This window comes from Arachis ipaensis, chromosome B4 (assembly GCF_059453495.1).
Source record: "Arachis ipaensis isolate K30076 ecotype BB chromosome B4, ASM5945349v1, whole genome shotgun sequence".
Taxonomy (NCBI): Eukaryota; Viridiplantae; Streptophyta; class Magnoliopsida; order Fabales; family Fabaceae; genus Arachis; species Arachis ipaensis.
In genome coordinates, this window is record NC_142439.1 from 71,239,271 (window position 1) to 71,250,864 (window position 11,594).

The following is an 11,594-nucleotide window of genomic DNA, read 5'->3' on the forward strand; positions in this document are numbered from 1 at the left end:
GGCTCTTGAAAGAATAATAAAAAAGGATAAATGTTATTGATAATCTAAAAAATCATAAAATTGATTCTTGAAGCAAGAAAAAGCAGTGAAAAGCTTGCAGAAAAAAAAAAGAAAAAAAGTGGCAAAAAAAAAAGAGAAAAAGAAAGAAAAAGAAAAAGCAAGCAGAAAAAGCCAATAGCCTTTTAAACCAAAAGGCAAGGGTAAAATAAAAAGGATCCAAGGCTTTGAGAATTAATGGATAGGAGGGCCCAAAGGAATAAAATCATGGCCTAAGCGGCTAAACCAAGCTATCCCTAACCATGTGCTTGTGGCGTGAAGGTGTCAAGTGAAAAGCTTGAGACTGAGCGGTTAAAGTCATGGTCCAAAGCAAAAAGAGTATGCTTAAGAGCTTTGGGCACCTCTAACTGGGGACTCTAGCAAAGCTGAGTCACAATTTGAAAAGGTTCACCCAGTTATGTGTCTGTGGCATTTATGTATCCGGTGGTAATACTGGAAAACAAAATGCTTAGGGTCACAGCCAAGACTCATAAAGTAACTGTGTTCAAGAATCAACATACTGAAATAGGAGAATCAATAACACTGTCTAAATTCTAAGTTCCTATAGATGCCAATCATTCTGAACTTCAACGGATAAAGTGAGATGCCAAAACTGTTCAGAAGCAAAAAGGCTACTAGCCCTGCTCATCTAATTAGAAATGAGCTTCATTGATATTTGGAATTCATTGTATTTTCTCTTTTTTTTTATCCTATTTTGATTTTAATTGCTTGGAGACAAGTAACAATTTAAGTTTGGTGTTGTGATGAGCGGATAATTTATACCCTTTTTGGCATTGTTTTTACATAGTTTTTAGAATGATTTAATTACTTTTTATTATATTTTTATTAGTTTTTATTTAAAAATCACATTTCTAGACTTTACTATGAGTTTGTGTGTTTTTCTGTGATTTCAGGTATTTTCTAGCTGAAATTGAGGGACCTAAGCAAAAATCTTATTCAGAGGCTGAAAAAGGACTGCAGATGCTGTTGGATTCTAACCTCCCTACACTCGAAATAGATTTTCTGAAGTTACGCAAGCCCAATTGGCACGCTCTCAATTGAGTTGGAAAGTAGACATCCTGGGCTTTCCAGAAATATATAATAGTCAATATTTTGCCTGAGATTTGATGCCCCAAATTGGCATCCAAAGCCAGCCTAAAACATCTTGGCGTAAAACGCCCAAACGGGCACCAGAATTGGAGTTAAACGCCCAAACTGGCACCAAAGCTGGCGTTTAACTCCATGAATAGCCTATGCACGAAAAAGCTTCAATGCTCAGCCCAAGCACACATCAGGTGGGCCCTGGAAGTGGATTTCTGCACTATCTGCACTTAGTTATTCATTTTCTGTAACCCTAGGTTACTAGTTTAGTATAAAAACTACTTTTAGAGATTTATTTGACAGTTTTTATCCAGTTTTCATACTTTGGAGCTGAGACCATTGTTCACATTTTGGGGGCTGGCCATTCGGCCATGCCTAGAGGCTTTTCACTTATGTATTTTCAACGGTGGAGTTTCTACACCCCAAAGATTAAGGTGTGGAGCTCTGCTGTTCTTCATGAATTAATGCAATTACTATTGTTTTCTATTCAATTCACGCCTACTTCTTATCCAAGATATACTCTCGTACTTAATTCAGTTAAGTCAGAATGAAGGGGTGACCCGTGACAATCACCCACAATCTTTGTTACTCGCTTAGCCAAGATCGCGTGCCTGACAACCACAAAGCGGTCTACATGATGTTCAATGTAGTCATTGGACGACAGCCGGAGTATATTCTCTTGGATATCTAATACATGCACCGAGTCTGTGAGATTAGTATCTTCGTGGTATAGGCTAGAATTATTGGTAGCATTCCTGGGATCCGAAAAGTCTAAACCTTGTCTGTGGTATTCCGAGTAGGATCTGGGAAGGGATGACTGTGAAGAGCTTCAAACCTGCGAATGTTAGGCGCAAGTGACAGTGTGCAAAAGGATCAATGGATTCTATTCTGACGCTATGGGAACTGACAGATGATTAGCCATGCGGAAGCTGTGCCTGGTATTTTTCATTCGAGACGAGAAATCCGACAGTTGATTAGCCGTGCAGAAACCGTAGAGGACCATTTTCACTGAGAGGATCCTACAGCTTGCCATGGAAGGAGGTAACGCATGGTTGGAAGGAGGCAATAGGAAAGCAGAGGTGTAGAAGCAACAAAGCATCTCCATACGCTTATCTGAAATTCCCACCAGTGAATTACATAAGCAACTTTACTTTATTTTATGTTTTATTTATATTTTAAATATCAAAACTTCATAACCATTTGAATCCGCCTGACTGAGATTTACAAGGATGACCATAGCTTGCTTCAAGCCGACAATCTCCGTGGGATCGACCCTTACTCATGTAAGGTTTATTACTTGGACGACCCAGTGCACTTGCTGGTTAGTTGCACCGGAGTTGTGGAAAGTGTGAATCACAATTCCGTGTACCAGCTGCCTTTCTCTCTTCCGGTTCAAATACTGCACTTTCTTCCTCTTGTTTCAATTCATGCTCTAACTCTTCTTCTTTCCCTTGTGACTCCATGCTCTCCTTTTCACTACAATCTTTAGTTGATCCTCCACATTCCTCACGAGGAATGCTTTGATCGAATGAGCGTAGTAGGACCAAGTGGTTCACCGCTTCAGCTATGGTAGCCATGAATTGCCCTTGTGTTCTTCGGAATCCTTCTTGCTCTTGGAGAAAAACTTGAAGGTCTTGATGGTCTTGGGCCAAGGGTGGGAAAACTTCACATTAGAGTGAAAAATGAGGTTCATAGTTTAGGAGAAAGGTTGTATATGTGGGAGGTGACTCATGTTGATGAGTATCTTGATGTGGTATGTAAGGAGGTGGATGTTGGTATTAGTGTGGTGTTTGAAAATATGGTGATTGTGGATTATGTTGGAAGTATGGGTCATATGTATATAGTGGTGGAGGTGCATAATCAAGATAAAATCCACCATATCCTTGGGTTAGGTATGTGTATTGGGGAGGGTATGGCTCATTGTGACATGGGCGAGATTGCTCCTCCCTCAATTGATTTTTCCATCCCATGGTGCAACCCAAAATTGAAGTTATCAAGCCCTACAAAATGATACTCCAAACAAAGAGGGTGATAACTTATAGAGAAAATAGAAAAATAAAAACAAAAGACATCAATCAAAAGAAACAAAATTCCGATTATTAACAAAATCAAACAAACAACCTAAAAAGTATCTATTCATACTATTCACATATTCACAACAACCAAAATTTTAGCACTCATTGTACTTAGTTCCCTGGCAACGGCGCTAAAAACTTGATAGAGAATTAATGTTGATATAGAATTTCTCAAAATAGAATCTCTTCATTGCAAGTATAGTCCAAACCAACAACTAACTCTCAACAAAAGTTTAATTTCAAATAAAAATATAACCGAGAGTAATTCAACCTCGGGTCGTCTCCCTCGGACAATGCAATTAAGATGTCACACTCTTGGTTGTGAAGAAAACGGGATTTTGAAGTATAGAACGAGAGATTAAAAGAACTAAGAAATAAAAGAACTAACAAATGATCAAAAGGAAATTAATGCAAATTAAAAGAAAGCAAGATCAAACTTAATGAAAACGCTATAAATGCATAAAGAGCCTTGACTTGGGAATGAGAATTAAGGAATCCTATCATCGTCATAACCACAACTATGTCAACTATGATGAGTCAATCTCGCTTCGTCAACCCCAAACATTGAGGAGTAAGTCAAGCAAGCATTATTGAACTTAATCCATAAGTCCAAGCTAACTTACTAATTACTTAGTATAAAGCTAGCGTCAATGGAAACAAGAGTCAACTAACTACCCAAGAATTACCACTAAATATCGGACATTATGACTATAGTATCTTAGGAACTCATTTCCCAAGCCAAGGTGTGAAAATCTACTCAAAATTATCAAGTGAAATTTTCACAAACACTTGGTGGGCATAAAGCAAAACATAAGAATTTGCAAAAGATAATGAAAACTAAAACCAAACTATTCACAAAAACAATAATAAACACTCAAGCAAGCATATAGGAATCATAAAACATCAAATTCATAAGCAAAAGATTTAAGAAATCAAAATTGCATATATTAACAAAGTAACTTGAACAAGAGGAAAATATAACAAAAGTAGTGTAATTAAAGAGGAAATTAAGGAGTACTTACAATAAAAATGAGCAAAATTCAAGATTAAAACTTAACTATAAAATGCTACAATGAAAATTTAAGTAAACCCTAAGAGAGAATTTTCTATCTACACTACCCCTACTCCTAATGCATTTTTCTACCCTAAAGTGAGCTCCCTAAGCTAATGCCATGATATATGTTGATGTCCCCTTCATATAACACCTCAAACCAGCTTCATCAAACTCAAAATTGGGCCAAGAAAGAGCCAAAATCGCAAGCCACGTGACATTTTAATGATGTCACGCGCAGGGATTTGTGTGTACGTACAGATGTGTGCGTATGCACACTTGCTGATTTTTTACCTGTGCGTATGCACAGTGGTTGTGCGTAGGCACACTTGTTGATTTCTGCATTTGTGCGTACGCACAGGAGTTGTGCGTAGGCACACTTGACTGAGTGCTTCTCCTTTGTTTCTTCATGTGTTCTCCTTTCTTACATGCTTCCTTCCACTTTTGCCTAGCCATTCTTGCCTATTGTACCTGAAATCACTTACAAAACATATCACGACATCGAATGGAATAAAAGTGGAATTAAATTGCTCAATTTAAGGACAAAAATGCATATTTTTACATTTAGGTTCAATTTAGGGATAAAACACAAAAGTATGCTATTTTGGTGATTAAGTGTGAATTTGTGTGATGAAATTCGTCCAATTCAAGCCAAAAATTATCATCAAATATGGACTCATCAGTTCTTCTGCTAATTGACGTGCCCATCCTTGTTTTGAGTCTTCACCAAGGTTGGTTCTTTCTCTGTTTTTTAGTTTGGATGCTTCTGCATTTCTGAGTGTGTGTAAAAAATTGTGCGAAAACTACTTCTTTGGAAGATTCATTCCATTCTTTATTGACTAGTTTCTTTTCTTTTTACAAGAAACTTTGAACATTCCTTTTGGGAAATGCTGGGGCCGAAACTGTTTGCTTTAAGATTTTGTTAAAAAATGTTGCTTGACTCGAACTGTAGAATTTATAACTGTCTTAACTTTTGTTACTGCTATGTGCGTGTTGCCCCTGAATAGCGTCGTTTTCTTTAGTTTAGCAAGGGGGCGCCATTTCTGGATCCTTTAGTATTTTAGATAAAAGAAAATGTTCTTGATTTTTATAAGCATAGCTCGAGTTGAACCCAATTTCTATTGTTGGTGTTCCAAGTTGTATGTAGTGACATTTGTTATTATTTTTGTTTGTAGGTATAGCTTTTATGTCGCACTCTCTTATTATAAGTATGTCGACCAAAGTTCCTCCTAGTCTTCTAACTTGAGTAGACACCACTGTCCTTTCTTGTGTTCTCGCAGTTGATAAGGAGTATTGTGAGGAATTCCGTAGGTACCATAGCATATGTGAAAACAGGGAGGATGAGAGGAACTATGAGCTTGTAGCACCCGATCCAAAAGAGAGAGTTTGTTTTCCCCTCTGGAAGAGTCTGAGCGACCTTTCTTTTATGCCTATGATTGTTTCTTTACTTGGCTAGGTGTGAGATTTCCTTTAACCGATTTTGAAAATAATGTCCTTTGGTCTTGTAACCTTGCCCCTACATAATTGCACCCTAACTGTAACACCCCAATTACCCTAAGCCTTACCTCTAGCCACAAAGCAAAGGTTAATCAGGGGTTACGACAGTCCTAAGGCTTATACATATTTATATATAGAAGGAAATAATATATTCTAGAAGCCTGATGAAGGATATAGCTCAAAAACAGGATTTGAAAAGCGCAAAATATACTAGTGAAGTTACTAACTTAAGGCACAAGAAATAAATACAGTATAGCAAATTATCATAGCATAATATCATAAGAATCTAGCCACAGCTCGCGGAATTTAAGCCGGCTAGCCATATATACAAACAACCAGAAGACTGTAGTTCAAAAAGGCTTATACAAGTTTTGTTCTCTCAAATAAAAGCCTCTAGGCAAAACAAAATATAAAAGTGAGAGTACAAGTTAAAAATAACTAAAATGATAACAGGATAGAATAAGATCCTCCGCTCTGCTACCATCACCTAACTCACTACGGTAGGTTGCGATCTGCATCTAAAAAACGACAACAACGTATGAAATGAGAACCGGAGGATCTCAGTATGGTAACAGTGCCCAATATGTAAGATGTAAGGCTCCGGGACACCGAAGGCAATCCTAGAACTTCACATCACACACGAATATTCAAGCTTAGAACAAAATAAATAAATAAGGAACTTAAACCATAAACCGGGTTATCTAAACTTAAGGGAATTCTAACTAATACTAACCACACCGTTGTATCCCACAGCCCGCGCCAACATAGCCTCCTTGCGATCCCATCGCCACCGCCTACCTAACCTCCTCAGCACCAGACAAAGACAATTAATGCAAACAAGTAAAATACAGATAACATTCATATATATCACGTAGTTCAAGAAGCAAGTAGGCATGTTATACAATTAGGCAAGCTCAAGTAAACAAAGCAAGCAACCATATAGAAGATGCATATGATGAATGTCTGTCCTATTGGCTGTGATTCACATGTCGGTTTGGTGTCAAGCCCGACAGAAAATCCGGTCGACAACTCCCGGATTAGTCTCTCTATTGCGCATAAGGAGGAATAATTCTGAGGGATGAGTGCCCTACCATTGACGTCGGGATTTCTACCAGTAAAGAGATTCATAGAAACGGTCGCATTGTAGATATAGTCTCTAAACCGACAAAAATCCCTTCATACAAATGTTTTGGGTGTCACAAGTAACAAACCCCTTGATGAGCGGATAATTTATACACTTTTTGGCATTGTTTTCAATATGTTTTTAGTAGAATCTAGTTACTTTTAGAGATGTTTTCATTAGTTTTTATGTTAAATTCACATTTCTGGACTTTACTATGAGTTTGTGTGTTTTTCTGTGATTTCAGGTATTTTCTGGCTGAAATTGAGGGACTTGAGCAAAAATCAGATTCAGAGGTTGAAGAAGGACTGCTGATGCTGTTGGATTCTGACCTCCCTGCACTCAAAATGGATTTTCTGGAGCTACAGAACTCAAAATGGCGCGCTTCTAATTGCGTTGGAAAGTATACTTCCAGGGCTTTCCAAAAATATATAATAGTCCATACTTTGCCCAAGTTTAGACGACGCAAACTGGCGTTCAACGCCAGCTCTCTGCCCAATTCTGGCGTCCAGCGCCAGAAACAAGTTGCAAAGTGGAGTTCAACGCCCAAACTGGCACAAAAGCTGGCGTTCAACTCCAAGAATGACCTCTCCACGTGTAGACTTCAAGATCAGCCCAAGCACACACCAAGTGAGCCCCGGAAGTGGATTTATGCATCAATTACTTACTTCTGTAAACCCTAGTAGCTAGTTTATTATAAATAGGACCTTTTACTATTGTATTAAACATCTTTGGATTATCTTTTGATCTATTGATCACGTTTGGGGGCTGGCCATTCGGCCATGCCTAGACCTTCATTACTTATGTATTTTCAACGGTAGAGTTTCTGCACTCCATAGATTAAGGTGTGGAGCTCTGCTGTTCCTCAAAGATTAATGCAAAGTACTACTGTTTTCTATTCAATTCATCTTATTTCGCTTCTAAGATATTCATTCGCACTTCAACCTGAATGTGATGAACATGACAATCATCATCATTCCCTATGAACGCGTGCCTGACAACCACTTCCGTTCTACATTAGATTGAATGAGTATCTCTTAGATCTCTTAATCAGAATCTTCGTGGTATAAGCTAGATTGATGGCGGCATTCATGAGAGTCCGGAAAGTCTAAACCTTGTCCGTGGTATTCCGAGTAGGACTCTGGGATTGAATGACTGTGACGAACTCCAAACTCGCGAGTGCTGGGTGTAGTGACAGACGCAAAAGGATAGTAAATTCTATTCCAGTATGATTGAGAACCTCCAAGATGATTAGCCATGCAGTGACAGCGCATCGGACCATTTTCACAGAGAGGAATAGGATGCAACCAACGACAAGGGTGATGCCCTCCAGACGATTAGCCGTGCTGTGACAGAGCATTTGGACCATTTTCCCGAGAGGATTGAAAGTAGCCATTGGCACCGGTGAAATCCTTACACAAAGCCAGCCCTAGAAAGGAGTAAGATTGATTGGATGAAGACAGCAGGAAAGCAGAGGTTCAGAGGAATGAATGCATCTCCATACGCTTATCTGAAATTCTCACCAATGATTTACATAAGTATTTCTATCCTTATTTTAGTATTAATTTTGAAAACTCCATAACTATTTTATATCCGCCTGACTGAGATTTACAAGGTGACTATAGCTTGCTTCATACCAACAATCTCCGTGGGATCGACCCTTACTCATGTAAGGTTTATTACTTGGACGACCCAGTGCACTTGCTGGTTAGTTATGCGAAGTTGTGAAGATATGTTTAGACCATGGTTCTGTGCATCCGTTTTTGGTGCCATCGCCAGGGAATCAATTTCGAACAATAATTAACAACCTGAGTAACAATTTCGCATACCAAGTTTTTGGCGCCGTTGCCGGGGATTGTTCGAGTTTGGACAACTGACGGTTCATCTTGTTGCTCAAATTAGGTAATTTTCTTTTTTGTTTTATTTTCAAAAATTTTTCAAAAATCTTTCAAAAAATTTTCCTTTGTTTTCGAAAAAAATTTAAAAAAAAATTAAAAAAAAATGTTTTCAAAAATATATTTTTCTTCAGAATTTTTAAGAATGAATTCTAGTGTTTCATGAAGCATGTTGAAGCCTGGCTGGCTGTAAAGCCATGTCTAATCCTTCTGGATAGGGCATGTTAGGCATGTCATGTCTGGGTACATACTAAAGCTTGGCTGGCTATTAAGCCATGCCTGACCCTTTGATTGGAGCTTTAGACTAGAGAGCATAAGATTCCTGGAATTCATATTAAAATTTTTGGAATCCTTATTTTTCTTTTTCAAAATGATTTTCGAAAAAAAAAATTTTAAAGAAAATACAAAAAAATTTCATAAAATCATAAAAATCAAAAAAATATTTTGTATTTCTTGTTTGAGTCTTGAGTCAAGTTGTAAGTTTGGTGTCAATTGCATGTTCATCCTGCATTTTTCGAAAAATCATGCATTCATAGTGTTCTTCATGATCCTCAAGTTGTTCTTGGTAAGTCTTCTTGTTTGATCTTGATGTTTTCTTGTTTTGTGTCTTTTCTTGTTTTTCATATGCATTTTTGCATTCATAGTGTCTAAACATGAAAGATTTCTAAGTTTGGTGTCTTGCATGTTTTCTTTGCATATAAAATTTTCAAAAATAAGTTCTTGATGTTCATCATGATCTTCATAGTGTTCTTGGTGTTCATCTTGACATTCATAGTATTCTTGCATGCATTCATTGTTTTGATCCAAAATTTTCATGCATTGCATCATTTTTTCATGTTTTTTCTCTCTCATCATTAAAAATTCAAAAATCAAAAAAATATCTTTCCCTTTTTCTCTCTTAAAATTTCGAAAATTAGATTTGACTTTTTCAAAAATTTTTAAAATCTAGTTGTTTTTATGAGTCAAATCAAATTTTCAATTTAAAAATCTTATCTTTTTCAAAATCTTTTTCAAAAATCAAATCTTTTCCATTTTTTTTAGTTATTTTCGAAAATTTTAAAAATATTTTTCAAAAATCTTTTTCTTATTTTTATATCAAATTTTCGAAAATAACATCATCAATTAATGTTTTGATTCAAAAATTTCAAGTTTGTTACTTGCTTGTTAAGAAAGATTCAAACTTTGAGTTCTAGAATCATATCTTGTGATTTCTTGTGAATCAAGTCATTAATTGTGATTTTAAAAATCAAATCTTTTTCAAAAACTAATTTAAATCATATCTTTTCAAAAATATCTTCTTATCTTATCTTTTTCAAAAATTTGATTTCAAAATATCTTTTCTAACTTCCTAACTTCTTATCTTTTCAAAATTTGTTTCAACTAACTAACTAACTTTTTGTTTGTTTCTTATCTTTTTCAAAACTACCTAACTAACTCTCTCTCTCTAATTTTTGAAAATATCTTCCCTCTTTTTCAAAAAATTCTTTTTAATTAACTAATTATTTTGATTTTTTTATTTTAATTTTCGAAAAACTACTAACCTTTTTCAAAAAACTATTTTCGAAAATCACTAACTCTTTTTCAAAAATTATTTTCGAAATTCTCCCTCTCTCATCTTATTCTATTTATTTATTCATCTACTAACATCTCCTCATCTCACTTCTCTACTCTCCTCACCCTTGTGTTTCTTTCCTTACATTACATTCTTTATCCCCTTCCTTTCTTCCACTCACACAGGGACTTCTATACTATGGTATAAAGGATCCCTATTATTATTATTATTATTATTATTATTTTTTTATGTGCCCTCTTCTTTGTCATATGATCAGGAGCAAGGACAAGAATATTCTTATTGAAGCAGATCCAGAACCTGAAAGGATTCTGAAAAGGAAACTAAGAGAAGCTAAATTACAACAATCCAGAGATAACCTTTCAGAAATTTTCGAACAGGAAGAGGAGATGGCAGCCGAAAATAATAATAATGCAAGGAGAATGCTTGGTGACTTTACTGCACCAAATTCCAATTTACATGGAAGAAGCATCTCCATCCCTACCATCGGAGCAAACAATTTTGAGCTGAAACCTCAGCTAGTTTGCAACAAAACTGCAAGTTTTATGGACTTCCATCTGAAGACCCTTTTCAGTTCTTAACTAAATTCTTGCAGATATGTGACACTGTTAAGACTAATGGAGTAGATCCTGAAGTCTACAGGCTCATGCTTTTCCCTTTTGCTGTGAGAGACAGAGCTAGAATATGGTTGGACTCCCAACCTAAGGACAGCCTGAACTCTTGGGATAAGCTGGTCAAGGCTTTCTTAGCCAAGTTCTTTCCTCCTCAAAAGCTGAGTAAGCTTAGAGTGGATGTTCAAACCTTCAGACAGAAAGAAGGTGAATCCCTCTATGAAGCTTGGGAGAGATACAAAGGACTGACCAAAAAGTGTCCTTCTGACATGCTTTCAGAATGTGAGTAATGGGACGCCTCAAAAGAAGGGAGTTCTTGAAATTGATACTCTGAATGCCATATTGGCTCAGAACAAAATATTGACTCAGCAAGTCAATATGATTTCTCAGAGTCTGAATGGAATGCAAGCTGCATCCAACAGTACTCAAGAGGCATCTTCTGAAGAAGAAGCTTATGATCTTGAGAATCCTGCAATAGCAGAGGTGAATTACTTAGGTGAACCTTATGGAAACACCTATAATCCATCATGGAGAAATCATCCAAATCTCTCATGGAAGGATCAACAAAAGCCTCAACAAGGCTTTAATAATGGTGGAAGATACAGGTTTAGCAATAGTAAACCTTTTCCATCATCTAC

General features: G+C 36.6%; 1 non-coding gene across 1 annotated transcript; it reads right to left on the bottom strand.

Moving 5' to 3' along the window:
* Window positions 1-11,123: 11,123 nt before the first annotated feature.
* On the bottom strand, window positions 11,124-11,231 carry LOC148567866 (small nucleolar RNA R71). The gene has a single exon (XR_015882866.1). It is a non-coding gene; the product is annotated as a small nucleolar RNA R71 (small nucleolar RNA).
* Between the last annotated feature and the right edge of the window lie 363 nt (window positions 11,232-11,594).